The sequence below is a fragment of the Hyla sarda genome, chromosome 5 (genome assembly GCF_029499605.1).
Source record: "Hyla sarda isolate aHylSar1 chromosome 5, aHylSar1.hap1, whole genome shotgun sequence".
In the NCBI taxonomy this organism is placed as follows: Eukaryota; Metazoa; Chordata; class Amphibia; order Anura; family Hylidae; genus Hyla; species Hyla sarda.
In genome coordinates this window covers 226,208,931-226,235,445 of record NC_079193.1, presented here as the reverse complement: position 1 = coordinate 226,235,445, position 26,515 = coordinate 226,208,931, and the positions used below count along the sequence as shown (strand labels likewise).

Genomic DNA, 26,515 nt, shown 5'->3' with positions numbered 1-26,515 from the left:
ACTGGAAGTTGTAGTTTGACAATAGCTGGAGGCACCCTGGTTGGGAAACACTGCTGTAGGCCAATCCAAAATGTAGTAGTCCTTCCCTTTTTTATTCATCTGGGAACAATGACGTTTTATTTCTCCACCTGAAAAGCTGTCAACTTGTCAGAGCTCCCAGCCAGCCAGAATGCTGAGTAAGTGGTACAGCCTGTACCAATGTGCTGGGGAAGACCCTGCTGCCAAGTTTAGCTGACTGGAGCTCGGGAGATAAGCGCTTTGAATGTTTTGGGCTCGGGCTGTCATAGAAGCCAAGGTCTTGTCACTCCTCTGATCCATGACGAACAGAAGAAGCTCAGAGAAGAGCCTGTTGATAGAATTCAGGGGAGTGTTTAAGACTTGTTAGGAAAAGAAAATCGAAAATCTTTTTTCGATGATAATATGTTAGTTTAGTATGTTTGGAGCACTTGTGTTTGTAATAGGGACTCCGCACATGATTCCTCGTGTGAATGAGCCGCTTTAGTGTCTGTTAACTATTTGCAGACAAGGACTGGGATTTCCAAGCGTTTCTACGTTTTTTTTTTTTTTTTTTATGTTTGTCTTTTAAGTTATTAACCCCTTAAGGACTGAGGGTTTTCCTTTTTTCCTCCTCACCTTTTAAAAATCATAACCCTTTCAATTTTGCACTTACAGACCCATATGATGGCTTGTTTTTTGCGCCATCAATTGTACTTTGTCATGAAATTTTTTACCAAAAAATCTACAGCGAAAATGCCATTTTGTCATTTTTGGGGGCTTCTGTTTATACACAGTGCACTTTCCGGTAAAATGACACCTTATCTTTATTCTGTAGGTACATACGATTAAAATGATTACCCTACTTATATAGGTTTGATTTTGTTTGCGCGAAAATTAGTACGTTTAAAAATGTCCTCTTCTGGACCCTATAACTTTTTTATTTTTTGGCATACAGGGCGGTATGAGGGCTCATTTCTTGCGCTGTGATCTGAAACCTGATCCCAGAAATTGTATTACGGAAGGGGTTAAATCACATTTGTTAACTTTTTTTTTTCTTTTCTTTTTTTTTTACACTTGCATAGCCCCCATAGGGGACTATAACATGCAATCTTCTGATTGCATACACTGATCAATGCTATAGCATAGCATTGATCAGTGTTATCAGCGCTCTGCTGCTCCAGCCTGGATCTCAGGCATGGAGCAGTAGAAAGCCGATCAAACACCGAGGAGGAAGGTAGGGACCCTTCTCGTGTCCTCTCAGCTGATCCGGTTTTACCGCAGTGGTCCCAATCAGCTCCGTTGAGCTGCTGGAAAGTATTTTTTTACATCTTAGACACAGCGATCAATTTTGATCGCCGAGTCTAAAGGGTTAATACCAGCATCACCATGATCAGTGATGCCCGGTATTAGCCACGGGTCCCGGCCATTGCTAGGTGCCGGGACCGACCCGCTTTGACGCAGGGTCAGGGCGTGACCCCGTGTTATAGCACGGGAGCGGTCGCGGGGCGTACAGGTACACCCTGCATCCTTAAGAGGTTAAAAAAAAAGCTAAAAATACAATCTAGTTACAGTTTAAAGTATATATTTATTTTAGAACCATTTTATAGGTTATATATACATATTATCCATGTATCACCTACGTTTTATTTTTACTGATTAGAGCCAGATACTGAAATATGTTCTTTTTTCTACTGCTACTACATTTTTATTTTAGTACATTATTATAGATACAGCCTTCCTGGCTGAGATGTTTTTAACAGCATTTAGAGATAAGTTTTAGGCAAGCCCCATAGACATTGACTGGAGCTGACTCTCTTAAAGGGGTACTCCACTGGAAAAAAATGTTTTAATCAACTGATGCACAGGTCACAGAGCATGACCAGAAAACACTTCCATTCCAGTTAAAGGGGTAGTCCACTGAAAAACATTTTTTTTTATCAACTAATGACAGAAAGTTAAACAGATTTGTAAATTTCTTCTATTTAAAAATCTTAATCCTTCTAGTACTTATCAGCTGCTGTATAAATCTTAATCCTTCTAGTACTTATCAGCTGCTGTATACTACAGAGGCAGTTCTTTTCTTTTGAACGTCCTTTCTGTCTGACCACAAGTGCTTTCTGCTAACACCTCTGTCCATGTCAGGAACTATCCGGAGCAGGATAGGTTTGCTATGGGGATTTACTCCTACTCTGGACGGTTCCTAAAATGTACAGATGTGTCAGCAGAGATCACTGTGGTCAGACAGAAAGGAAATTCAAAAATAAAATAACTTCCTGTGGAGCATACAGGAGCTGATAAGTACTGGAAGGATTAAGGTTTTTAAAGGGGTTATCCAGGAAAAAAAACTTTTTTTTATATATATCAACTGGCTCCAGAAAGTTAAACAGATTTGTAAATAACTTCTATTAAAAATCTTAATCCTTTCAGTACTTATGAGCTTCTGAAGTTAAGGTTGTTCTTTTCTGTCTAAGTGCTCTCTGATGACATGTGTTTCAGGAACCGCCTAGTTTAGAAGAGGTTTGCTATGGGGATTTGCTTCTAAACTGGACGGTTCCCGAGACACGTCATCAGAGAGCACTTAGACAGAAAAGAACAACCTTAACTTCAGAAGCTCATAAGTCCTGAAAGGATTAAGATTTTTTAATAGAAGTAATTTACAAATCTGTTTAACTTTCTGCAGCCAGTTGATATATAAAAAAAAGTGTTTTCCTGGATAAGCCCTTTAAATAGAAGTAATTTACAAATCTGTTTAACTTTCTGTCATCAGTTGATAAAAAAAAAAAATATATATATAGGGTATGTTTTCCAGTGGACTTTCCCTTTAACTAGAATGGAAGTGCTCTGTGACCTGTGCAGAGGTCAATCTACAGTGAGGGGAGGCTGACCGCTAAGCTTCTGCTACTGTGAATAGATATCTTATCTATACACTGGTGTCATCTTTCACTGTATTCCTGTCTATGATGATAAGGAGGACACTGCTGGGAAGCTAACTGTACGGAACAAGAAGTGTCAGCATAGTTCTAGGCTTAGTGGCCAGACGCAATATTTAAAGCATACCTGTCATATCAGAGATAATATATTATACTCATATATGTTACAGGTTATGCCTTTTTTATGTGTCTAGCTTCTGTATTTGGCTCACAAATCCCTCTATTCTGCTGCTCATGCTTTATGACATCCACTGCTCAGGAAGGGGCATGTCCCAGGCAAGCACTGAGCTTGCTCTCACTCACCATGCATTTACTTCCTCCCTGAGTATGCTGTGTTATGATGGGTCTCTTCATCCAATCATTGCAGGCTGCTCTGTAACCACCATTTCTATCATTTTCAGGACAGGAGTGAGCACAGTGCTAGTCCCACCCTCACTTTCTGGACTTTGTCCCAGTCTGTGCTTCAACTGGGACAAAGATGATGCTGTAGGCAGACATTATTATGTTTTGGATGGTATGGGGACCCCTAGTGGTAATTTTCTGATGACATGTTAAGGCTGTATTCACACTTCTGTGTTTTGGTAAGTAATTTTCTTCAGGATATTCAAGCCAAATCGAGGGATGGGTCCAAAACAGTGGAAGAGGCACTAGACATTTTATTAAATTTTTTTCTCTTTTTATGTTTCTTTCCTATTTTTTAATTCAAATGCTGATAGGAAATGCTGACCTAAATATAGATGTGTGAGACATATTCATGTATAAACAGCCTATTACCATCTTGTACTTGTCCAGAGCTGCATTGAAAAATCTGCTGTTTGTTGGAAACTGTTGACTGACAAACATTATTGTGTGGTAGAGAATTCACTCTCTCTCTATCACATATGATGATGGTGAAACCTCTGGATATAGAGAACGCTCACTTATGGTTACATACCTAGCTGTGAAAAGATTTCAAGAAAGACCCTTTATATCCATGAATATATTTGTACATTGTAATCAGGTTGTCTCTGAACTTAAAGTATACCTGTCACATAAAAAAAAACAAAAAACTTTTGACATGTCAAAGCTCGCGACAAACCTAGGAGAGGATGCCCTCAGCATACACTTCTACCGCTTTATTCTACCAATTGGTTGGGGTCTTAACACCCAGAACTCATGCAATCAAACATTTTACATGTCTTCATGAATATCAAAAGACTAGCTTCCCTGACATGACTAGCTTCCCTGACATGACTAGCTTCCCTGACATGACTAGCTTCCCCGACATGACTAGCTTTCCCGACATGACTAGCTTTCCCGACATGACTAGCTTCCCCGACATGACTAGCTTCCCCGACATGACTAGCTTCCCCGACATGACTAGCTTCCCCGACATGACTAGCTTCCCCGACATGACTAGCTTTCCTGACATGACTATCTTTCCTGACATGACTATCTTTCCTGACATGACTAGCTTCCCCGACATAACTAGCTTCCCCGACATGACTATCTTTCCTGACATGACTATCTTTCCTGACATGACTAGCTTCCCCGACATGACTAGCTTCCCCGACATGACTAGCTTCCCTGACATGACTAGCTTCCCTGACATTCACTTTGACACATAAACTCTGCGCCAGATCTGAACTTTGTGAGGCAAAATTCTGTCAATGTTGTCAAATACATCAAAGAATGATAAAAGGGACACATAGGGCTAAACCACCCAACAAGAGTACCAGAAGGCCCCCACACAATCATAAGCTCTTATTTCCTAGTAGAAATCTAAAGCTCTAAAGACAGTGTCAGCATTACTAAATAGTATCCAGTCAACTCAATATCCAATGAACTCATGAACCAGCTTACTTTGCCAGAAATAATCTTTATTGGTACTACTGTACCACAACAGCATTGTGAATGGGATGTGAGAAGTATTGACACATTCTTGAATTAGTTCTAGGTAACAAGTGGAATTTAATGGCAACAAGTAGCTTCATAATACCAAATACATTGTATTAGACAGAGAATAAAAATCCTCAATAACTTTAGTCACCTCAACGAAGCCCCATCTCACAGAACTCAAGTGGATTACTTAAAGTAATCTTACGTATGAAAACAAGGATTAATATGTGGAGCACTTAGCTGTGTTACAGCCTAGACCTCAGTATAATGATGAATTCTCTCTAACCTATTAATTTGATAGCATTAGTGTAAAACAGGAGCCAAAGCTGCTAAAGATGAGTACAAAATGTATGGCTTCCCTAAGCATCTACAGATGGACTCATTGCTAAATTATACAGATAGCTGTGGAGTCAATGGAGGAAATTTATGAAACTCTATGACTGGCGCTGAGTGGTCAATTGTCCACAAAAATTTTGGACGTTTTACCAATCTGTGCTATGCTCGCTGAGTGGGTGGGCTTAGTGTATAAGAGCATGGTTTCGATTGAAATGGGTATGGCCAACCACATGCCAATTTTACTACAAAATACCCCATGGATCATTGGAACTATCATTCACTTCCTGGCTTGCTGCAATCTACATCTAGCTTTACTAGCTGGTCCGATTAGAAGTCTATAGGGCCATCTAGTGAAGCTGGACAGAGATCACAGTGAGCCAGGAAGGGAAGTGCATAATCACGTGTTTCTCCCCGCTCATTCTAATGATCATGGGGGCTCTGCCGATCAAAACTTTCAAGATGTCTTTGTGATAGGGACACTTTAAAGGGGTCCTCCGCTGGTAGACATCTTATCCCCTATCCTAAGGATAAGGGATAAGATGTCCCATCATGGGGGTCCCGCTGTTGCCCCCCCCAGCAATCTCCCGCAGGACCCGGTGCTCTACACAAATGTCTGGTTTCTGCGGCAGTGGTTGTGGCATCACGCTCATGCCCCCCCATGATGTCACGCCACACTTCCTCCAGTCATGTCTATGGGAGGGGGCGTGTCTGCAGACACGCCCCCTTCCATAGACATGAATGGAGGGGGTGTGGCGTGACATCACGAGAGGTCGTGGCCGAAACGTCATGATCACAGCCTTCGGCTCCGAGCGTTCTAAACAAAATTTTCAGTATGCTGGAGCACCGTAGTACTCCTTTAAAAAAGAAGACAATTAGACATAATAGGGATCTGGCCAATAATTCACAGTACTTTGCCAAAGAAGTCACAGGACTGGCATAAGCATACACTGTTAAAGGGGAACTCCGGTGGAAACAAGTAGAAAACAAATGTTTTCAAATCAACTGGTGCCAGAAAGTGAAACAGATTTGTAAATTACATCTATTAAAAAATCTTAATCCTTCCAGTACTTATCAGCTGCTATATAAAACAGAGACATTTGTGAATTTATTTTCTGTCTGACAACAGTGCTCTCTGCTGACACCTCTGTCCGTGTTAGAAGCATATCCCCATAGAAAACCTCTCCTGTTCTGGACAGTTCCTGACACGGACAGAGGTGTCAGCAGAGAGCACTACAAATTTCTCTGTAGTATATCTGTAGTATACCACAGCTGATGAGTACTGGAAGGGTTAAGATTTTTTTATAGAAGTCATTTACAAATCTGTTTAACTTTCTTGCACCAGTTGATTTGAAAACATTTTTTTTTACACCGGAGTTCCCCTTTAAAGAGCATAATTCCCAAAAACTTCAGATATACATTGTTAGTGTGAAGTTTATATGTACTCGCTGCTCCTCAAGCTCCTAAAACTGAAACACCAGTTTCATGCTGCCCGAAGCTCAGGGCAGCATGAAACACTGACAGGCTCCTTTATGTCTGTTGTATGAGATTAACCCTAAAACATTGCAGCATTTCAGAAGAATCACAACTTGAAAATGGCAAAGAATGGGTGTTCGATTCACTAGAGTGGTTCCTGCAGTGTTTCAGAGTGAATCATACACCATTGTAATAAGGGAGCATGTTGGGGTTTCATGTTAACCATGGTTCGGACAGCATGAAACTGATGACAGGTTCTCTTTAGAGCTTAAATCCTGACCTGTATATTTGGATCCACTGTCAAGTTTACATCCTGATATCTTGCATGATGGAATAAAATCCTTTGCACAGCACTATTATTGAATATTATCCCTATGACAGGCATTTATCAAGCGATTTAGTTAACTTTTTTTTACTAAAAATGTCCCACAAATGTCGCACCTGCGACTACGTGATTTTTCGTGCGACATTTTGACTGGAAAGCGAGAAAAGCAAGCTTTCCAAAACTTTACTACGTAGTAATAATTTTAACATGGACTACGGGTAGTCAGGTATTTATTAACTGCCACAGTCGCAACTGCGCAAAAAAAAGTCGCAACAAGGTTAAAAATTGACTAAATTTACTCCAGCTCAAACATGGAGCAGAAAAAGCTACCACCAAAGTAAAAAAGGAAAAATTGCTTACGTGAAAGAAAATTATCAACAGGCTGAAACCAGTTGATAAATAAGTCACACATAAGCAAAAAAAAGTAAAGAAAAAAGTACTAAAAAAAGGAATACATAAGCAAACATTGATAAATGTCCCTCTATGTGTCTTATCAAAATGTTCAGACATAGGGCATGCCTATAGGCAATCTGTATTAGTAAATCTATCCCACCATATCTCAGTGGTTTTCCTCTTTGTAATCAGTTTTTATTGATAGGTTGCAACATTTATTATGACAGAAAAGTGAGGTAAAATACTGTCTACAGGTGACCAAAGGATATGTCAAAGCTATAAAATGCCTTTTAATCAATCTGGCTTTTAAACCAGCATATGAAACACAGGTCTGAGTAGATTTCCCCAACTGATTAAAGGAAAACAATAGGAAAACAAGAGGCAAAGTAGTGCCCAGGAGCTTACAATCTAATTAAGGGGAAGGTAACGCATCTGGTAGCACCTTTTATGTAAGCCATTCTAAATTGATAGGCCTTCTACAAAAAATACCATTTAATTACTTCTCTACAAAGTTCAGCTTGCTCTAGATTCCTGTTTATTATTTCCTTTCTTTTTTACATGCCTCTGTGGGTTGGTTAGAAGAAGCGTAGAGGGTTATGATGATGAGGGTAGTAGTCCCTTATGTGCATGTCATATAGCTGAGTGGTGTTGACTCAATGTTTTTCTGTAAACCTCACACATATACTTTTTTCAGAATAAAGCTACTCTTACATACAAAGCCCAGGAATGAGTATTCTGAAGCTAGGATTGCAACAACTTGTACACTTAAAGGGGTACTCCAGTGGAATTTTTTTTTTTCAAATGAACTGGTGCCAGAAAGATAAACAGATTTGTAAATTACTTCTATTTAAACATCTTATCCCTTCCAGTACTTATCAGCTGCTCTATGCTCCGGAGGAAGTTGTATAGTTATTTTCTGTCTGACCACAGTGCTCTCTGCTGAAACCTCTGTCAATGTCAGGAACTGTCCAGAGTAGGAGCAAATCCCCATAGCACACCTCTCCTGCTTTTGGACAGTTCATGGCATGGACAGAGGTGTCAGCAGAGAGCACTGTGGTCAGACTGTAAAGAATAACACAACTTTCTGTGGAACATACAGCAGCGGATAAGTACTGGAAGTAAATTACAAATACATTTTTCACCAGAGTACCCCTTTAACACCTTTAACAGTTCCGGAAAAATACAGTCTGTTTACTACAGCCTTGAGTAGCACACTTTAGAAGTCGGGAGAATGCAGATTTGGTCACTATCCCTGAAATAGTGCTTTCTTATCAGATATACTGGACAAGTCGACCTTAAAGTGTTCTCTTAGCATGTGGCAGCGTAGAATCTAGTGTAGATGCATTAACAGATGTTAGAGTCCCCTAGGTCACAAGTCCAGATTACGCAAACTACTTGATAAAAAGCCTCTTGGGGAGTTAACCATGGTGTAAGATGCAAAATAGGACTCCACTTTACCTAAACTTCCCTGACAGAGAGAGATGCTGGCACTGATCTTACTGGAGGCAAAGAAATCAATAAACTCAGGAGGGTCCTTGTTCAGCATCAACCTTTCTTGAAAGACGATCGCTTCTCGGCCTTTTGGCTAAGATCAAGTGTAGTAGATGTTCTTATCAGGTAGTCCACTGGTAGGAATTTGTTTGTTTGTCACTGTGCCACTTTTACGTGTTTGTTTTGTACACAGGATTTGTCAGGCTGAGGTAGCCCTTCTGGGTGTCCCTCCTGGCAGTCTAGGGGAGGTGTGTGTGGCCATTTGGTTCCTTACCTCCCTGCAACCCCTGGGCATCTCAGCTTTGGTCGAGATGCCATTAGTATACGACTCCTTGGCTGATACCTTGGTTAACACCTAAGTTGAAGCCAGGTGCATTTATGGCCCCTTAGTAGCTTTGACGAAAAGGGGCATCGAACCTGGATCCTTGCAGAGGCCTTTTGGCCCGGAGGTGAAGAGTAGGTTTGTTGGGGGGCCTCTCTCCTGTTGGAGAAGGGCTTAGTGATAGACCGCATCCTTTGTGCACGTTTTTTTTTTATGTGACACGTTTGCTCTTTCTCTTGCACTTTGGGTGATAGAGAGTACTTGCCTCAACTCTTTAAAAAAAAAAAAAAGACTACATCTACCTCTTTGAGGACAAAGGTAGTAGTGTGTTTCCTCCCAGCATGGACTTGGAACAAGGATTTCAGGACAGCAACTTGTTAGATTTGACAGATTCCCTGAGTGGTTATAGGCCATGTCAATGACTAAAGCTTGCTAAAACACATGTGGCTCTGGTGTAACCCAGGCCCTAAACTGACTAGAACTAGCTTACCTCTTCCTCTCCGGAGATGAGGGTTGGACTTGGAACTGGATCCTGCATCTATTGGCTAGGGGACTACATTTGACTAATCAACTAATTAGCTGTACAGTGAAATACATGCAAAAACATTAACTATTGCTACCTCAGTGCATGCATAAAATGGCAACAAAATGCAGAAAATACAGTTATTACTCAGCCACCCTACAATTCTCTAGTGGGTAGTAGCTGGAACAGATGTGCTGGGACACCACATTTGCTTTAGTAAAATCTACTTGTCTGTTGTTATAAGTTAAAGCAGTGTTTTTTTTTCTCTTTTTGGACTTGTGTATTTTAATATAATCGTGTACGTTGTTTGGTCACACATTGCAAGTTACACATTCCTAGAGGGTTCTTGGTGAATTGTGTTCTCTTGCGAGTCACGCCTCAGTTCCTTGTATTGTCGAGCCATTATGAGAAGTCACTCATTTGTCACTCTACGAAAGAAAGAAGTATTCACTGCTGTGTATATTTGCATGATGCTGGCAGTGCATGAGGGCCAGATGTTGTGTGGTACGGGCCTATGTTATTAAGCAACCAGTGCGGTATATATTTGTTAGACTAACTGTGCTCACATATACATTACATATGGGCCTATGTAAATAGATCTGGCATTTCTACACCCAAATGTGCTTACTGCTTTTCTCTTGGAATAATAGCTGTGACATGGCTTTACCTCAAGCAGTTTTTCAAAGCAGCAGAAAACGGAGTAAATCTCTGAAAAGAATGAATGTTCTCTTAAATGATATTTGTCCTTTTCACTTATGGTTTGCTATTCAGTCTGCCTCTCATTATTTTTATAACCTTAAAGGGGACCTGTAATCAGTTTTATGTTGCCCAAACCGCTGCCCAAATCCCTATACTCTGAGTGATTTGGAAATACTTGGACATTACAGAGAAATCATAGTTTTAAAATGCTGCTGGGATTCGGGTAATTAATCATTGTGACTCCTTACCCGCTGCCTGCACCAGTTTTATGCTGCCCATGGTTTGGGTCAGTGTCCAAAATAAAACCACACTAAGCATGCAATTTTGAAGGTGCAAGCCAGGTGATTAAAGGGGTACTCCACCCCTAGACATCTTATCCCCTATCCCAGCTGCAGGATCCCTGCGATCTTTGTGCTGCACCCGGCATTCGTTTAGAGCGTCGGGTGCAGTGCCAGAGGCTCGTGACATCACGGCCATGCCCCCACAATGCAAGTCTATGGGAGGGGGCGTGACGACCGTCATGCCCCCTCCTATAGACTTGCATTGAGGGGGCATGGCCATGACGTCACGAGCGGTAAGTGACCGTGATGTCACAAACCTCTGCCTCACATCGCCAGTCATCCGGTACGGAGCGAAGTTCGAGATATCCCAGCTGCAGGATCTCTCTGCTGCACCTGGCGTTCGTTTAGAGCGTCGGGTGCAGTGCCAGAGGCTCGTGACATCACGGCCACGCCCCCACAATGCAAGTCTATGGGAGGGGGCGTGACCCCCACAATGCAAGTCTATGGGAGGGGGCGTGACGACCGTCATGCCCCCTCCCATAGACTTGCATTGAGGGGGCATGGCCATGACATCACAAGCGGGATGTGACCGTGATGTCACAAGCCTCTGCCTCACATCGCCAGTCATCTGGCACGGAGCAAAGGGTGCCACTTCCGAGATCGCTGTGGTCCCCAGTGGCAGGACCCCCGCGATCAGACATCAAATCCCCTATGCTTTGGATAGGGGATGCGATGTCTAAGGGCGGAGTACCCCTTTAATACTGATTACATTTTACTCCTATTTCCTATCCTAACCTTGATGTTGCCTTTTCCCCCTAAAGATAAATTCTACCTCCTAAAAAATGGTCACCTACCCCTCAGCACCTTGTAGAAATCACACTAGGCTCCTTATACAGAAAGCAGCAAGACAACATTATCATTTCATATATAACTGGAAGTGAGATGCATAACTGTAGGGCCATAGCCATACGTCATAAGTGGTGGCCTGTGGGATTTCTTATTGACAGCTGAAGGCCTCAGAAGGTTATATATGGTGTCACCTGATGCAGGCAGGAATTGCTGCTATACAATGGCCCAGGCAACCACAGGAGAAATGTAGAAAGCCAGTAGAAAATGTTGGCTTTAAATATCTTGATTTTAGGTAAGAATTCATATAAAAAATTGTGTTTTTAACTTGAATTTCCCTTGAACTACTAGATTTTGTAATAATGATTCATTTGTATGAATGTCATGGTCTGTCTGGGAGTCCACATGGCTAAAGATCACATGTGATAGATGAGGTTTTTCCTCCGGTTGTCTTTATGTCACCCAAGTTACTTTCACCTTAGAAAATGTTTATTACTTTGCACCACAATACTACAGTAAAGTTTAGTCCGAGGACGTCAGATTTCTACTGTGGGAAGAAGGCAAGCTGGTAGGGGAAGCATGGTGCTGTGGGCAATGTTCACTGCAGATATAACGCAAAATGTTGTTTACTCAGTTATCTAAACTATACCATAATATACTGTATGTCATATCAGGAAACTAAATTAACCTCAGGTACACATATAACATACATTTTACAGAACTAATATACAGGTATTAAACGAGTTGTCTGGTGAAAAGTTTTTTGTTCTCAATGGGCCAAGACTAACAAAGAGGCTTATACATACCTTCTACGCTCCCTTGAAGCCTCAGGTATTGGTGCCCAGTCTCTGCCAACAGCTTAGCCGGTCACTGACTTAGGTGGAACATTACTGTGGCCAGTGATTGGCTGAGCACACTGCTACATCCCCTCTGTAGCCCCGTGAAGGGGAAGTGTGGCAGAGACCGTGCACCAATACTGGAGTCTACGAGGGAGCCAGGGTGGTATATTGAGCTTTTTTTTTGTTTTGTTATTATGCTGGGCCCATTGGTAAAAAATCCAGTGCCCCACCCCCAAGTATTTTCAATGGTTGGAAAAGGCATTGTCCTGCGCTGAGTCCCTACACATAATAGACTATAGAATCGCTGTGTTCTATGCTATGCTTTTATGCTCTATAGCAGTTATGTCTGAAGACATTAAAGAAGTTTGGAGATCTTAAAGGGGTACTCCACTGCCCCGGTGTTCGGAACATTTTTTTCGGATTGCTGGGTGCGGGCTGCAGGGTCGTAACGTCACGGACACACCCCTCGTGATGTCACGCCACACCCCCTCAATGCAAGTCTATGGTAGACTCCCAGGGATTTGCATTGAGGGGGCGTGATGTGACGTCACAAGGGGTGTCACCATGACGTCACGACCCCTGCAGCCTGCAAGTGTTAGGAACAAAATGTTCTCAACGCTGGGGCAGTGGAGTACCCCTTTAATACATACTGACTTCCTGATAGTATTTGTTGTCCTACATGTGAATAATTTTCCATTATGATGACACAAACTAAACCAAAGTAGAAGCACTTCAAAAAAATACAGACTTAGGTTTAAAAAATATTCTGAGTCAAAATTGACTTGATCTAAATGAAGAGAATATTATCCACATAACTCTGGGCAGAATCTAGCTTTTACTTCTAAAACAACTTATTTGGTTGCTCCTATTTTCTCTTCTTAATGTTTCCAACAACAAAACATTCCACATATCAAAAGGAAAGTCTTTGTATTGCAGGAAAGGCTTTCCTTGTTGAATAGAGGGCATGGTGCAGCATATTTTCATCATGTACTCTGTGAAAGTGATTTACAGGTTTAGGTCTAAGCCACAATGACTACTGTTAATGTCTCTACTAGAAACATCTGTGAATGGGATTTCTGTGCCAGTCTGGGTACTGCTGAGTTTATAATAAAAGCCTGAGGATATACTTGCCTTGCAGGTTGCACATTTCCATTTAGACATTTATTTTTCTGTTTGCTACCATTGCTTATGTTAACTTTTCCAACTTTTCTGTCACATACTGGACAGTACATCTCTGTCTACTTCTAGCATAATTACACTCATTGTATGTAACAAATGCCTGAATGCAAGATGATGGGAAATCCACTTTACTGGAACAAACCAGGTAGAATGTATTAGACTATTTCTCAATTTATTATTTCCGGCTTAGAAGCTAATAAGCAGAAGGTTCACAGTGCTGGACCAAACTATGGCGTACTCTAGAAAACATTTCATGGATGTATTAAAACTACTAAGTCTACTGTATGACAATAGAGACTACTAAAACCGGATTGTCTTAATCCTAACAAAGTTTGATATATAATATATATATATATATATATATATATATATATATATATACATTATTTTTTTTTTAAGTTTTATAAAACTTAATAGGGGATAAGATGTCTGATCGCGGGAGTCCCACTGCTGGGGACCCCCATGATCTCGGCTGCGGCACCCCGCTGTCATCACTGCACAGAGCAAACTCGCTCTGACGGGTGATACAGGGGCCGGAGCATCGTGACATCATGGCTCCACCTCCTCGTGACATCACGTTCTACCCCCTCAATACAAGTCTATGGGAGGGGTGTGGCGCCCATCACGCCCCCTCTCATAGACTTGCATTAAGGTGGCGGGCCGTGATGTCACAAGGGGCCAGAGCAATGCTCCGGCCCCTGTATTACCCGTCATTAGGCACATAGCGAATTTGCTCTGTGATCGCGATATCTCGGGGGTCCCCAGCGGTGGGACCCCCGTGATTAGATATCTTATCCCCTATCCTTTGTATAGGGGATAAGTTGTCTAGGGGTGGAGTACCCCTTTAAAAAACTACATTCAGTAACCATAAATGCTAGATATGTGAATATATGCTAGAATTATGAATTGAAATACGCTTCTGGTCAAATACACAATATTCATCCTATGCTTCTGAGGGCATCAGCCGAGCTTATGTTTGCAGAAGTTTTCTCTATGTCTATGACCAGCTTGAAGCTCTGGACATGTGCCTCCAGGGACTACATCAAACAGATGCACAGAGTATTTCCCTTTGTAGAAACAGAATACATTTTCACTGTATTCATAATTAAAGTGTTAACCAAACCGATCCAGGAGAGCACCCTGTACACGGGGACAGGAAAAATGTTAGATACATATTAACATTTTGACAATATGGACTGATAATGGACACGTTATATACAGTCCTGACTAGATATTTTGACTAACTCATATATACATTATATAGACTGACTAAATTAGTTAGTTTTTGTTCCTAGTACCACTCGACAGTTCTGGTACACTTTCGAGTTCTTAGTAAAGAATCATGGCTAAAAGCCGGGCACATACACTTACGCAAATGGTTACAAATTAACTTCTTGACAAGTTCATCAGGCACCTCTTCTTAAACGTTGCATAACCTGTAGACAACAAAAGTACTTCACAAAGTAAAGTTAGTGACACATAGCAGAATTATCACTGCCTCCGAGGCTGGGACATGTAACGGGATCCACGGGACTGTGCCCCCTCTAATGGACTCACTCGGGTGTTCTAGTTCACCTGGGATAAAATAGACCCAGTGATGGTGGGGCTGAATGTGACCACCATTTGTATGGCAGCAGCTTGCGCCACTGGGGGAATAGACATTGGTGCCTGTTGGGCCAGCCAAACGTTCTCTACAGGAGTAGGCCGAGGCACTTTAGTTGGTGACTGCTGATTAGGCCAAACCCCCTCGACAATAGGAGTAGGCCTAAGCACATCTGTAGATGACTGGACTGTCAGAACTGAGGGATGGAGCTTCCCTGGCAGGGGAAGAAGGTTCTCCTTCATAAACTGGATTAGTCCAGGCTCATCGCCAAACAACCACTTAGGTAATGGTGGTGCCGGAGATGTACAGCAGACTTCTGAACCTGATGGGGTTTGCTCTGGACTAGGGGTAGAAGGAGGGTTAGAGAAAGCAGCCTGAGCCGGGGTACTCGCTTCTGACTCCTCGGTGTGGATTTCAGTGCAGGACCCCAGGTCCGGTGGTGAGGGGACATTCTCACCAGTGACGATCCTCTTGAAGATCTCGGCATACCCTCCGCTGGGGTTGCTGGACAGTCTCCATCGTCCTCAGGCAGCGGGACTTGGTAGCATGCCTCCTCTGCCCTGATGGAGATCCTCTGGAGACGGTCAGCTAACTCTTGAAACATGTGCACAGCGGCCGTAGTGACTTTCCGGGCCTCCGGCGCCATCTTGGGCATGTGTGCTTTCCTGTTCCATGTTGCTCCACTTGCTGACTTCCATCAAACTGGGAGGATCCAACAGCACTGCTCCTTTTATGCAGGGCTTTGAGAAAATGCCCGCCAGCCAGAAGTGCATCAGCTGTGCAGTGCTGACTTCCGCTCCCCGGCAACAAGGGACAGATCTTCACAGTTCCACATTGGCATCGATACAGCAGCATGGTTTCCACGCCCAGGGGGCGGGACGCCTTGCAGGCACAGGCAATACATGACAACGTAACATAGCTTCTGATCTTACACATGGTGGACGCAGTACTTAAACGTTTCACAATGGCGGACAACATTCTTTTCTTCACCTCCTCCTCTATTTCACAAGCGCCTTGGGTATAACACTTTCCACTGAAAAAGTCCCGTATACTTTCTGGCGCAAATTTTATTTGCATCGGCATGCGATTTTCTGACAATACTGGACATAATTCAGACTGGGGGAGGACTTGTCGCATAAGGCGCACATCTTATCCTGTTCATGACGCCAAAAGTTGTGGTAGCGGGGGTCACTGGTACCTCCTGGGTAACAATCACATGACAAGTCACATGGTGAACAGTCTTAAAGTGACAACGCTTTCTGAACACATTACATGATATAATACATTAAAAATATATTTACATGGGGGGGGGGGGCAGATACAAGGGGGCCCAGGGGACACTGTAGGGAGGCTGCAAGGGCAGCAAGGGTACGGGGTAACACCTCCCGCACTGTTCCACTACAGTCAACCTTTACTGTTAAGCATGCAATAACCACCCTTTGTGTGCCAAAGCTTATTTCTGCTCCTCCAGTAATACCGATCTAACCCCCTAATACCAAATGTGTTCCATATGCTTGGCTAAGATTTATTAAAATTGTATTATGATTTTATTAGGGTCATATTACTGCAGTGTTTCCCAACCAGTGTGCCTCCAGCTATTGCAAAACTACAACTCCCAGCATGCCTGGACAGCCTTCAGCTGTCCAGGCATGCTGGGAGTTCTAGTTTTGCCACAGCTGGAGGCACGCTGGTTGGGTAACATGGTGTTAAAGGAAGCCGGCACGCTGTATGCCGAAAATGACATCCATATGTGCGTTCACAGCCAAAACAATAGGATTAAACGTATGAAAGGCTAATATAAAGCTAGTGGGGCATGGTGGGCACAGAATTCTATAGAAAAGACAGCAGGACAAAGCTAAAAATGAGAAAATACCGGAGGAGTTGCCCATAGCAACTTCCACCTGTAATTTTTTTGTGCTTTCAGGCAATGAATGCAGTGACCTATGAGCCATGGTTTATGTTTTCTTTCATAGCATTGCATACAGTATGCTGTGTCGTATTGTGTAGAATAATAAATAGGATTGGAATATAAATAACCTAGGCAAATAGAAATAAAAAATAGACCTCACAACTTGTTTTATGTTTTTTCTCTTTTATTCTGCTGCTTTCTTGCCCGTGTAAACGGCGAGACTCGAGCATGAAGGTTGTTCTCCAGCAGAGGGCCACCGCTCGCAGCACCGAGCTTTGAGATGCTCACCTATCATGTTCACACTATAGATAGTGCAGCTAGTAATGGTCTATGTACACTATAGAGAGTGCAGCTAGTAATGGTCTATGTACACTATAGAGAGTGCGGCTAGTAATGGTCTATGTACACTATAGAGAGTGCGGCTAGTAATGGTCTATGTACACTATAGAGAGTGCAGCTAGTAATGGTCTATGTACACTATAGAGAGTGCGGCTAGTAATGGTCTATGTACACTATAGAGAGTGCGGCTAGTAATGGTCTATGTACACTATAGAGAGTGCAGCTAGTAATGGTCTATGTACACTATAGAGAGTGCGGCTAGTAATGGTCTATGTACACTATAGAGAGTGCGGCTAGTAATGGTCTATGTACACTATAGAGAGTGCAGCTAGTAATGGTCTATGTACACTATAGAGAGTGCAGCTAGTAATGGTCTATGTACACTATAGAGAGTGCGGCTAGTAATGGTCTATGTACACTATAGAGAGTGCAGCTAGTAATGGTCTTTGTACACTATAGAGAGTACAGCTAGTAATGGTCTATGTACACTATAGAGAGTGCGGCTAATAATGATCTACGTACACTATAGAGAGTGTGGCTAATAATGGTCTATGTACACTATAGAGTGCAGCTAGTAATGGTCTATGTACACTATAGATAGTGAAGCTAGTAATGGTCTATGTACACTATAGAGAGTGCAGCTAGTAATGGTCTATGTACACTATAGAGAGTGCAGCTAGTAATGGTCTTTGTACACTATAGAGAGTACAGCTAGTAATGGTCTATGTACACTATAGAGAGTGCGGCTAATAATGATCTACGTACACTATAGAGAGTGTGGCTAATAATGGTCTATGTACACTATAGAGGGCAGCTAGTAATGGTCTATGTACACTATAGAGAGTGCAGCTAGTAATGGTCTATGTACACCATAGAGAGTGCAGCTAGTAATGATCTATGTACACTAGAGAGTACAGCTAGTAATGGTCTATGTACAATATAGAGAGTGTAGCTAGTAATGGTTGGAGGCAAAAAGGAACTTCACGTCAAATACATCAAGTTATGCAAGTGCAAGAATAAGGAATCTTTAAGCATAATTCTATGATAATCCGTTTTTCTTAATATGAACAGTATAATAACATTAGGGACACAGAGCTGCAAATGTCACAGCAACAAACTTAAAGGGTACCTCTCATCAAATTTTTTTTGATATATTATAGATTAATGTATGCAGAATAGCTTTACAATTGCATGTTATTAAAAAATATGCTTCTTTCTATTTAATTTTCCACTTTGAAGAAATGACCACTAGGGGTCTCCCTACCAGTCCTGGCAGCAAGCATTTCAGACTCATGCTGGAGTCCTTAACACTACGAGCTGCCAGTCTGCTTTGTTCACAAAGGAGAACACTCAGAGCTGCCAGCCTGCTTTGTTCACAGCCTGTTTGGCTGTGAACAAAGCAGGCTGGCAGCTCTGAGTGTTTAGGACTCCAGCATGAGTCAGAAATGCTTGCTGACAGGACTGATCGGGAAAAATACAATAGAAAGAAGCATATTTTTCATTAACATGCTATTGGAAAGTTATTCAACATTCATTAATCTAAAATATATCAAAATTTTATTTAAATCCTGTACAGTATATGTTTTACTGTAAAAAAGAAGAACTTTGAATGACGTGGAGGATGAATAGCGCTGCTCTGTTGAAAGTTCATGGGGCTGAAGGAAACAGCCAGGTATGATGCTCAACAGTTCCAATAGACATTAAATAGAGGGGTAGGGTACATGCTTCATTGAAACCCTGACTGTAGTAGTGCAGTGAAGAAAAAAGACGTGATAGGGACCCCTGTTCTTGTGAGAGATGGGGCCCAGCACACAGGATCCTGTTGAGAAGCGGTAAATATCCATTGTGGGGCATCTCCATTAAAGGAGATGGTCACCCTTTTACATGTTTTTTTTAAATAGAGCACTTCAGTGATTATAATAGGTGACATACACATACAGTGAGGCTTCCCTGCGGCGCCCTTTCTCTTTCGTTCCTGTATACATTCAGATGGCTCATCGTTTATACATAGTTGCCTATGGAGGAGCAGCTGATGAAACACGCCAATGTGCGTCCTCCATAGTAGTACACTGCACTCAAGCAAGGAGCGCAGGCGCAGTGGAGGAGGCAGAGTGACTTGTATCATAACATGGTCCTCGATAGGCAGCCATAATCAACGATACAGGTAACTGAGCGGGAGCGACGTAAGAGAAAATAGCGCTGCAGAGAAGCTAACAGCTATGTTTACATAGCAGAATTTCCTGCTACATTAAGTTAACATTGTGGTGAATGGAATTTCCGCTGTCCCATTCACACAGCAAACTTTCGGCTGCAGAATGTCTGCTGCAGAAATTCTACATTTTTGATTCTGCAAAAACATTGAACCTTTCCATAGTTTTTTAAGTCAATGTTCATCAATATTCAGCATGGACTCTGCAAAACTTCAAATAATCCGCTGCCAGCTTGGCAGAAAGGAATCTAAGCGGAAGAACAAAGATTTCACCATGTGAACATAGCCTTATTGTATGTGTAAGTCACCTATTATAATCAGTGTAGTATTATATTTAAAAAAAAAAAAAAAAAAACATGTCAAAGCTGACCAACCTCTTTGAGTTTCTTTTTAGGTTAACTTGAAAGATTTCTATTGTTATAATTGAAGAATGAGAGAATCCAATACTAGAGAGTGTCCATTAGGCTTTGTTCACCTGGCTGTATTACAGATAGGTTGTATAGAGCTGTAATACCACACCCACGACTCCTATTGACCTTTACTGAACCTCTGTATGCCTCCAATTTCAAACAAAGGCAAAGGGAGATTTTTTTGGCCATATTGATACAGAATGCATTAAATAATTCTGCCCTAAACACATAACTTGAGAACATGGACACACTTATAATGTGGTGTTTCTTGTTCTCACAGGTGGCATCTTCAAAATGTTCCTGAGCCATGTTCCAGCCCCTGTGCGGAGATATTTTACTATACATTTCTGCCCCAAAAGGGATTTCTTCAAGTAAGGATAGAGCTGAACAAGGGCCTTGCTGTCTTTCACTGGATCTCCTATTGCCTCTGATCAGACTAGTGCTAGTCTGTCTTAAAAAGTCAGGGTAGACTTCCATGGATACACCTGTCTGAGTGCCGTGTCACAGATTACCACCAAACTGTGGAGTCCCTATATTGCTTTATGCCACAGTCTACCCCCCATGAAGGTCTTCATCCTGTAGGTTCTATCATTTGGGTTGTGGGCTAGAGTAACACAGAACTGTAACATCTATGCATATCTGTAGAGATTCAGGTATTGTACTGGATCACATCAGGAGTGAAGTATAGTTTCAAGATGTTTACCGGCCTCTAGCTTAAAAAGTCTTACTCCTGGGCTTTGTATACAGGAACAGCTTTTATTTGAAAAGGTGTATTGGAACACAGAGGAAGATTGGGTCCATACCACTCAACCATGCCAAATACACTTCAAGGACTACTGCCCTCATAGTGACCCTTTCAGCTTCTAATGCTCTGTACACTGACAAGAGTAGAAACGTATTCATGCCTTGGGTCTGTCCCTGTTCTCTTCACAGGTGGCTTCCCTTGGCCTGTATTACTTTACACAGTCCATGTCCATCTTTTAGTTCCTGCTATCTGCCTGGTGACATCTTCTCTCTATCAGAATCTGTTCTGAGTGCAGTTACCAATGGTGCCTCACTAAGGCCTGTACCGCACTGAAGATGTTTACTGGCCCACTAGGGATTCCATCTTACCCCCATACACCTAACTCTGGCATCCTCTGGGTTTGAGCACACCACAGCTTCCCCAGACAGGTTACACATACCAGACAGATTTGTGCACTCTTAGGGTACACTAAGCCTAGACCATCACTGGTCCACACAGAATACTGTAATTAATGTCCATCTGCTCTGCGATGACCATGCTTTGCCCTTTACTGCTCAGAAAACTCTCTTAAACAGCTTCACACAAGTCTGTGCCACATCTCCATCCACATATCTAGATAGAATAACCACAGTTTCCATCCTGTGGGGCCATATCCTAAAAAGAAAGCCAATTATTTACAAAAGAATGAAGTCCTGCTAAAGAGAATATGTAGTTTGCCCCCCCCCCCCACCTTACAAAGCCTTGATATGTGCATGAGGCCTTAGACTGAAGAGGAACCTATGAGGAATTTGTCTGTTGCATCATTTTATATCTAAAAAAAATACATCATCATAATGTCACGTGGAATTGCATTGTGAATTATATATGTAAAACCATTCCCACTGAGTGTAAGTGCACTGCATTTCATTAAGCTGGTGATGCAATCTGTTAGAAACACAGTTTGTTGTGTCTCTGGTGTTAATAGTATATCTTTCCCTGTTGGTTTAAATAGAAAAAAATAAAAATAAAACAGACACAAAATTCACTTGTGCAGTTACATATATGTTCAATATGGCATGTAATTCAGTGAAATAATTGGAAGAGGTTCTATGTTATTTTTTTAGATGAAAGACTGTAATACCCACATATTTTGTCCAAAAGAGGGTGCACAGTGATACTTATCATGGTGATCTTGCTTCATAATCATCTGCAGAGTTGGAGTGATCTATCCTTTCCATTTCCCTTCTTCCCCGGATGTGAGGCTAGGTTCACCCCACATTTTCAGCCAATACGGGACCACAAACTGCTGGGGGGGAGCTAAAACTCTAAAACCGTGGCGCACCCGTATCCCTGCCATATGCCACCCGTATGTAATTCATTTCAATGAGCCGACCGGAGTGAAACGCTGACTCCGGTTGGCTCATTTTTGCCCCGTATGCAGTTTTCCCTCGGGACCTAAAACCGCATACGGGGCAAAAATAAGCCGCCCGGAGTCAGCGTTTCACTCCGGTTGGCTCATTGAAATGAATTACATACGTGCGGCACATATGTATGACTGAAAACGTGGTGTGGACCCAGCCTTGCTTGTTCATGGAGTTCGATTCATTGGTTTAAATGGGCAGACTTTGTTTTTTTCTTATTTCTATAATGTTGTGTTGATGCCCAGAGATATAAACCTGTTTACAGACCCCACTGAAAGCACTGGGAATTTCAGACACAAATATAATGGCCCTGATTTACTATTGTATAGACAAAAGAACAGTTCAATTCCAGCTTACCCTGCGAACCTGTTTGCAGCCCGGATCAGTGCATGGCCGCACAATAGAACATCATCCAAGAAACAGAAGGGAGCCGGCACAGGTAAGGTGCAAGCAATGTAGAAAATCTTTATTCTTTAAAAGCAGGTTACATGTATGACTAAGAGTGCGGACCAGCACTTATACTACATTGTTCCTATACCATGCCTGCTTTATAGATTTTCTACATTGCTTGCACCTTACCAGCACTGGTTCCTTTCTGTTTCTTTGATTTACTATTGTAAACCCAACATGTCCTTAGTCACTACAGCTTGTTATTATGAAACATTCACAAGTTCCTCTTTCTCAAGTAGTATTGTGGTGCGTACACATTTTAGGCCTGTTTGAACCTCCCACGTGCGTCAAGAATTTGTAGTTAGCACTGTCATATTACAACCACAGCTTACTATATTATCCCCTTATGGACGCAGCCCATTTTGACCTTAAGGACACAGCCAATTTTTGTGTTTTTTTTTCCTCGCCTTCTAAAATCCATAATTCTTTTATATTTCCATTCACATACCAATATTAGGGCTTATTTTTTGTGGAACCAGTTGTGCTTTGTAAAGACCTTATTCATTTTACCCTAAAATGTATGGTAAACGCCCAAAAATATTTTTTGTGTAAGGAAATTTAAACAGAAATGACAATTTAGCAGATTTAGGGGGTTTCTTTTTAACGCTGTACAGTTTACAGTAAAATGAAATGTTTCCTTTACTTTCTGGGTCAATACGATTAAAATGATACCCATGGTTACATACATTTCTATTATTGTACTGCTTTTAAAAAATCTCAAACTTTGTTTACAAAATCAATATGTTTAAAATTGCCCAATTTTGACCACCTCTAACTTTCTTATTTTTCCATATTCAGGGATGTGTGAGGGCTCATTTATTGCACCATAATCTGTAGTTTGTTTGAGTACCACATTTGCGTATATGTGATTTTTTCGGGTCGCTTTTTATTAATTTCTTTAGCAGTTTGATGTGACAAATGTTGTTTTATGTTTACGTCGTTCAACAAAGGGGATCATTAACATTATTTTTTTATAGTTCAGACATTTACGCATGCGACAGTACCAAATATGTTTAATATTTATAGTTTTTACGCTTTTTTGTATTAATATGGGGAAAAGGGGTAATTGAAAAGTTTATTGGGGAGGGGCATTTTCACATATTTTTTTTTTACTTTTTTTAAAACTTTTTTTTTTACATTTACTTTACACTTTTTTTTTGTCCCCATAGGGGACTATTTAGAGCAATCATCAGATTGCTAATACTGTTCAATGCTATGCAAAGGGCATAGCACTGATCAGTATTATCGGTGATCTTCTGCTCTGGTCTGCTAAAAGGCAGATCAGTGCGGAAGACCCCGGGAGACAGATGGAGGTAAGTAAGGGGACCTCTGTCCGCCATCTTGGCTGATCTGCCATTTTAAATGCAGCACTGCCGTAGATGCGTTGATCTGTATTGATCACGGCATCTGAGGGGTTAATGGCAGACATCAGCTCGATTGCTGATGTCCGACACTACCAGTGGGTCCGTGGCTGCTTAGAGCCGCCAGAACCCACCGCGATTGAAGCGAGCGCAGCTCTTGCACTCTCGTCAGAGCCACTCCGTAAATGTAAGGCCATGTGCGCTAAATAGCTCTAAGCAGCACCATACATATACAGTGCATGTCCTTCAGGGGTTATGAAGTTAACTAGGAAATAAATAGAGTAATATATAAACATAGTACGCCCATATGCATATACACTGATCAGTCATCATGGTAAAATCACCTGCTCAATACCGTATTATGTAGGTCCCTCTTGTGCCACCAAAATAACACTAACCCACCAAGGCATGGACTACACAAGACCCCTAAAAAGTGACCAGCAGCATCTGGCACCAAGTACATACCAGCAGATCCTTTAAGTCCTTTGAGTTATGAGGTGGTGTCTCCATGGTCTGGACATGTTTTTTCAGCACATGCCTTTGACACAAGATCAAATTGGAGTTTGGGGAATTTTGAAGCCAAGTCAACACATGAACTTCATTCCTGAACAATTTTGCAGTTTGGAATTATCATGGTAAAAGAGATTATTATTATTATTAGGCATTACTCTTGCCATTATGGGATATATGTGGTCTTCAAAAATGTTTAGGTAGATAGTACTTATCAAAGTAACATCTATGTGAATGCCAGAGAACAATGGTTTCCACCACACTGTCTCCTCTGGCTTACCTTCTTTTCATAGTGCATTCTGGTGCCATCTCTTCTCCAGATTCTTTGGACCACTTTTGGAAGGAACTAATCACTGTATATTGTGAACACCACACAAGACCTGCCATGTTAGAGATGATTTAACCCACTTATGGGGGCATCACAATTTCGCCCTATTGAGAGTAACTCAGATCCTTATGTTTTAGCATTTTTTACTGATTCCTACACATCAGCTTCAAGAACTGACTTATCACATTTCACCCCTTAAAAGGTTTCATTATCATGAGATAATAAATGTTATTGAAAATGTAGATCTGTCTGTCTATCTGTGATGTGATGGTTAAATTAAAAAAATTATTAAAATACGGTGATTTCCAGCTTGGTCTTTGTCTTACCAGAAAATCCCATGTTCATCTCAGTGCTGTGAAGAAAGTACCATGTCTACTGAGATAGAGACATATACACTTTTAAAGCAGAAGACTTTTTATTTCCAATTTAATTTCTGTGCCCTGTGAATGTATCTAATTTAGTCATACATTCCTGGAATACACTATACATCCACAGATTAGAGGGAAAAGAGACTTATAGAAAGTTTGTGGTCAATACGTCCTTAGAGAGATCACTTAAGCCTTGTGTAAGTGCTTCTCATCTTTTATCCTAGAAGAAAATCAATTATACCAGAAATGAAATGTGAGTCAATATGTCAGTCACTATAAGAACATTCTATTCCACACCACTTAAAAAAATTCTCACAGGCTGGGAAAATTTGGGAACACAGACACAGTAAAAAATAAATAAATAAATAAAAAATATGTATATATATGTATTGCTTTTTATATATATATGCATTCCATAAATGTCAAATGTGTTAGGGGTGAAGGTAGAGGTGTGCTCGTGTGGCATGCTCCGCAGGTGCTGAAGGTAACAAGTCATCTGTAGTGGGCAAATTATTTTAAAGGGAAACTGACAGATGGATTAACAGTAACCTGAATATACAGGTGGTTAGTATGGGTGATGCTGAGCAAACTGATGTGTTCCTTACCCCAATCCGTACAGCCAATTCCAAGATATAGAACAAACTTACAATATGCAAATGAACTCAACTGCACTGAAGGTGGATTTAAAGACTGTACATCTAATGCTGGCCCCTGGGTCCCATTTGCACTGTCTCGCTTAACAATATTCATCTTCTTCATAAGCACCCCCTGCTTATGAAGGAGATGATTATAAACGGGACCCAAGGGATGGCATCAGAGGTGCACATAGTCTTCAAACCCACCTCCAAAGCAATTATGAGTTAATTTGCATTATACAAGATTGTGCTATATTGGGAATGGCTGAATGGATTGGGATAAGGAATACACAATTTTACTCAGGATCACCCACACTAACCACCTAGATAATGAGGTTAGTGGAGTTAAAGGGGTACTCCAACCCAAAGACATCTTATCCCCTATCCAAAGGACCCCCCGCAATCTCTCATACAGCACCCACCTGTCTCAGCTGCATGCAGCGCTGGAGGCTGAAGCCTCATGACCATGGGGCCAGAGTATTGTGACTAGAGATGAGCAAACTTTTGAAAAATTGAATTCGGCCGGTTCGACGAATTTTCAGAAAAAATTTGGTTTGGCCGAATTTATTCGCGGTGAATCTGTATTAAAAATGGTTATTTCTTTTCCTAAAGAGAGCCTCAATAGGGGTGTAGAACACTTTGCCTTGCTGTAACACGCATAGGGTGCTGTGTTTGTGAAAAAATAGGAGAACAGCCACCTGCTGGCAGTATGAGACAGCCTGGAGGTGGCATCAGC

The 26,515-nt window shown here is 41.6% G+C and overlaps 1 protein-coding gene and 1 pseudogene across 9 annotated transcripts in view; both read left to right on the top strand.

Moving 5' to 3' along the window:
* The window catches only part of ATXN1 (ataxin 1), a 299,798-nt gene that overhangs the window by 37,743 nt on the left and 235,540 nt on the right, over positions 1 to 26,515 (top strand). The gene's annotated exons all lie outside the window — the stretch shown is intronic.
* On the top strand, positions 8,898 to 9,109 carry LOC130275257 (U2 spliceosomal RNA; annotated as a pseudogene).